Consider the following 5,191-nt stretch of genomic DNA (forward strand, 5'->3'; position numbering starts at 1 on the left):
AGAAGTGAGAGTTCAATTAGGTTCGTGTCTCTTCTTGAAGTGGGGTTTATATATTGCAATATTGAATAGTTTTGGCATCTCACTCTCCTTTGAATCAGAGGAATATCATTGTCATTCAGAATTAGAATCTGGATACTATTATGAATTCTCTAATCTTTATACTTCAGTTAATCCTTGAACATAAAAAATTTCCTTTAATTTTCTTTTCTTTGGTGCTTTGTACCTTGAGCCTAGCTGTGACTTTAAATGATTTGTCTCAAGCTTTACTTGACACAAAAACACCACAAGCACTTAACTGGGAAACTCTCTTTAAGCTCTGATTTTTCTTTCAATTGCTCCCAGACAGTGGTACTCAAAGCCTTTGGCATACTCTTTTGATTGTAATTGATCTCGACTCTTAGTGTTCTGTCTCAAGGCTTACCTGACATAAAAAAACCATAAGCATATGACTAGGGAAACAACTCTTTGAGCTTTTAATCATGTTTGACCTCCCTAGTCATTGTTGCTCAGAGCTTTGGACCTTGCTTTTTATTTTTCTTTTGTTGTTTCTATTGCTTCAAGGATTAAGTTTTCACTAACTTCAAAGAATTTATAATAGTTCTCTAAATTCCTGTTCCTTATACATCAACATCTCTTGATTCAAATTCAAATATGCATAGTTCATGTCATTCATTCAGAATCACAAAGAATACCACCATATTTAAGTAAATACAATTACTTTTTGTTATAAACTCTATTTCTCATGCAATACATCTTTTCTTCTTTTTTCTTTTGAATTTAAGCTCAGTGAACAATAAATGAGACCCTTTTTAGAATTAAAAGCAAATAACAGAATAAAAATAGCAAATCAAACTAGAACCTAGGAATTGAATTAACAAAGGATCATGCAATAACTAAGACAAAACAGCAGAAAATAGGAACCTAACATAGTAATGGAAAAATAGGAAGTGAAAGGAACTAAGCCACCTCAATCTCCGTGGTGGGATCTCTCTCCTCTGGCTGTGATCCATATGGTCCTTTCAGACGGCTATAATCCTATCTTAGCTGATAAATCTCCTAGCGCTGAGAGTCCTGAGCAGCTCTCATCTGATCAAGGCTGGTGGTGAGATGCTCCCAACGGTTATTCTGTGTCACCTTCATCTCCTCAATAGACGTAGTGTACTGTTGCCAACAGTTATCCTATGTAATCCTCAAATGCTCAATGGAGGATGTGAGCTGCTGCCAGTATTCTTGGAATGGAAAGTAGTGTCCCTGAGGTAGTGGTGGCTGGTCCTGTTGAGCTTCTTCCTCAACTGGCTCTTTTCTGTGGATCCTCTAGTATTCCCTGGCATATTCCATAGTTTTCTTTGTGATAAGTCTCTCGACTGGAATAGGGAAGTCATTCTCTACCTTTACCCTAGCGGCCACACAGAGACGGTAGATGAGATGTGGAAAGCCTAATCTGGCATTCTTAACAGTGCTGGTGGTGACGTGATAGATTTGCTGAGCAATAACGTCCTCCACTTCCACTATCTCTCCCTTTATGATGCAGTGAATCATAATGGCCCGGTCCACAGTGCACTCGGACCAGTTGCTAGTGGGCATGATAGATCTCTGGATAAAATCTAGCCATCCTCTAGCTAAAGGAGCCAAGTTATTGCTCTTGAGATGGCACGGCTTCTCCTCTACACCCAATCTTCACTAGGCCTCTGCAATGCATATATCAGCAAGTACTTGCTCCAATTGTTGATCTTTATTTACCCTCTCATTGTAGCATTGAAGTGTGGATGCCTGTGGTGGAAATCAGAGGGTCTGTCGGATAGTCTCTGGACTAAAATCAATGATTCTTCCCCTCACAAAACTTTTGTGGTTCCTTTCATTAACTTTAGAGACATCCTTGTATGTGATCCACAGAATCCCATAAAATTCCTGAATCATCAATTGTCTGACCTCCGTATGCGGATTACACAAGAACTGTGATGCCAGGGCATTTTGGCCAGTTTCACTGACCTTTTCTTTATGGTTTTAAGGTAGTTTTATGCATTTTCTTAGGAAATAAGCAAGTTTGGGTAAATAATCACTTACATCTTGATTCAAGCAAACATTGTGAATTTTACATGATTTCATGAGAATTATGCATGAATTAAAGGACAAATTGAATGATGCATGTCTCATAACTTGGATTAGAGCTTTGATGCACTTTATTGCTTGATTTCAAGACAAAGGAAGCAAGGAAGAACCACGTTAGTAGCCACGTTAGTATAGCTAATGTGACTACTAATGTGGAATGAAGGCTAGCTTGCAACGTTAACGAGAAAAGTGATTGCCAATAACGCCTTCGTGAGCCATCATAGCCCATGTCAGTTGCCACGTTAACTATGTTAACGTGGAAGCTAACGTGGAAGAGAAGTAGAACTCCAACGTTAGTGGTAAAAGTAAGTGCCACTAACGTTCCAAAAGGGACAATTGGCCACGTTAAGAGCCACGTTAACTTAGTTAACGTGAGCTCTAACGTGGAAGAAGAAGATGATGCCAATGTTAGTGACACTAACCTTTGTCACTAACGTTGGACTAAGCCCATATTGGCTATGTTAAAAGCCACGTTAACCTAGTTAACGTGGACTCTAACGTGGAGGGAGCAAGAATCACCAACGTTAGTGACACTCACCTTTGTCACTAACGTTGGATTGAGCCACTATGAGCCACGTTAGTTGCCACGTTAATTACATTAACGTGGAAGCTAACGTGGAGAAGAGGGATGATAAGCCAACGTTAGCGACACTCACCTTTGTCACTAACGTTGGAGATGGCTATCAATACCACGTTAGAAGTCACGTTACCCTAGTTAAAGTGAACTCTAACATGGGAAGTAGGGGCGTTCTGAAGCGTTAGTGACAAAGGTAAGTGTCACTGACGCTCTCGAAGATTTGGCAAGCCTACGTTAAAGGCCACGTTAACTATTCTAACGTGAACTCTAACGTAGGGAGAAAGGGGTACTCTCAGCGTTATTGAAAAAGATAAACCCCAGTAACGTTTGCGAAGGGCCAAGGGTCAACGTTAATGGTCACGTTAGTGCCACTAACGTTGAAGTTAGCGTGGACCACTTTGGGTTAGGAACGTTAGTGAAAAAGGTGATTGTCACTAACGTTCTCAACCCTACATTTTCACTTAACGTTAACACCACTAACGCCCTAAGCTAAAGTCCCTGCCTGCTTCAACTCAAGATCTAAAGGCCCATATCCAAGACTTGAAGAGCCAACTAGAAGATCAGAAGAATAGTATAAATAGGGAGAGCTTTGAACTAGAAAGGAGCTCTTGGCATTATTAGAATTACTCTCTGTATTTTACTTTCTCTGCACTTCTAGTTTAACTTTCAGAATGTACTCTCCATCTTTGCTTTCCATTCCCAGAGTTATGAACAACTAAACCCCTTTCATTGGGTTAGGGAGCTCTGTTGTAATTTGATGGATCAATAATAGTTTTCTTTATTCTTCTTCTTTCTTTTCTCTTGATTTTACTAGAAAGCTTTCAATCTTCATCCAATTGAGTAATTATCTTGGAAAAGAAGCTATTCATACTTGGATCTCTTCTGAACCTTGGAAAAGGGATGAAGAGATCATGCTAGAAATGTTTTCTCATGTTGGACCAAATTGGGGTTTGGGCGGATATGGTGACATATAATTCTCCCAATACTTTGATTTGGAAATACATGTGGTATAATCAGTGACCACACTTCATCTCTTCTCATGAGCAATTAGACCAAGGAATTGGTTATTGATCTGATTTGAGAGATTGAATTACCAAGGAATTGGAATTCAATCACTTAAGATTGCCAAGGAGATCAATGAATGCATTGATTGAGGAAGAGATGAAAATGAACTTGATCCGGAGACTGCAACATCTCCTAAGCCCAATGAATTCCCCATTTCTGATCTTACCCATTATCTTTACTTTATGCCATTTACTTTCATGCTAAACTTCCCTTCCCCATTTAAGATTCTGTAGTTTACTTCCCGTCATTTATTTTCTGCTATTTACTTTTCCGCTATTTAATTTCCTACAATTCTCAACTCACTTTCTGCTTAGCTCAACTAGAACATTCTTCCAATTAAAGTTGCTTAACCAATCAATCCCTGTGGGATTCGACCTCACTCAATCCCTGAGTTTTTACTTGACGACAATTCGGTATACTTGCTGAGGGAGAATTATTAAGGGACAAGTTTCCGTGCATCAAGTTTATGGCGCCGTTGCCGGGGATTGATTTTGTATCAACAATGATTAAATTGTTGGATAACTAGATTGAGCATTTGTTTTTATTTTGTTTGATTTAAGTTTATTTGAGTAATTTACTTTCAATTTAGCTATTTTCTCCCCTTTCCCCTACCCATTTTCATAGTTGTTTACAATTCAGTCAATAACCCACTAACTGCTTGATATATTGCATCACTCATACTAATAGCATTTCTGTAGAAATTATTGTCTGCATCTACCTTTCTTGCTTTTGCCTTGTTGGTTGTATGACAGGTAGAAGAAGCAGGGCTTCAACTTCCTTTAATTCTGAACCTGAGAGGACCTTCCTTAGATTAAGGAGGGAAGCAAGAGGAGAGAGAGTAGCTGGTGCTGAGGAAGTGGAAAAGTACTTTGAACCAGACATGGAGGAGAATATGGAGAACCATCATGAAGAAGAGGCTCACAACCATGGCAGAGAAGGTCCAGCGCATCAGGCTGGACAAGAGAGAAGAGTTCTGGGTTCTTACATCAACCCAAACCCAAGAATCTGTGGAAGTAGCATCCAAAGGCCAACCATACATGGCAACAACTTTGAGCTAAAGCCACAGCTCATCACCCTTGTTCAGAACAATTGTTCATTCGGAGGAAGTGTCCAAGAAGACCCCAATCAACATCTAACCACCTTCCTGAGGATATGCGATACTGTAAAGTCTAATGGTGTTCATCCTGACACCTATAGACTACTTTTATTTCCCTTCTCGCTCAAGGACAAAGCATCTAAATGGCTGGAATCCTTTTCAACGGAGAGTTTAGCATCCTGGGAAGATGTGGTGAACAAGTTCTTGGCAAGATTCTATCCTCCTCAACGGATCAACAGGTTGAGAGCTGAGGTACAAACATTCAGGCAACAGGATGGTGAGACTCTATATGAAGCATGGGAGAGGTTTAAAGACTTGACAAGAAGATGCCTGCCAGATATGTT

At 39.7% G+C, this 5,191-nt stretch overlaps 1 non-coding gene across 1 annotated transcript; it reads right to left on the reverse strand.

Moving 5' to 3' along the window:
- Positions 1-5,084: 5,084 nt before the first annotated feature.
- Positions 5,085-5,191, reverse strand: LOC148545517 (small nucleolar RNA R71). Its single transcript, XR_015901786.1, has one exon. It is a non-coding gene; the product is annotated as a small nucleolar RNA R71 (small nucleolar RNA).

This window comes from Arachis ipaensis, chromosome B9 (assembly GCF_059453495.1).
Source record: "Arachis ipaensis isolate K30076 ecotype BB chromosome B9, ASM5945349v1, whole genome shotgun sequence".
Lineage (NCBI taxonomy): Eukaryota > Viridiplantae > Streptophyta > Magnoliopsida > Fabales > Fabaceae > Arachis > Arachis ipaensis.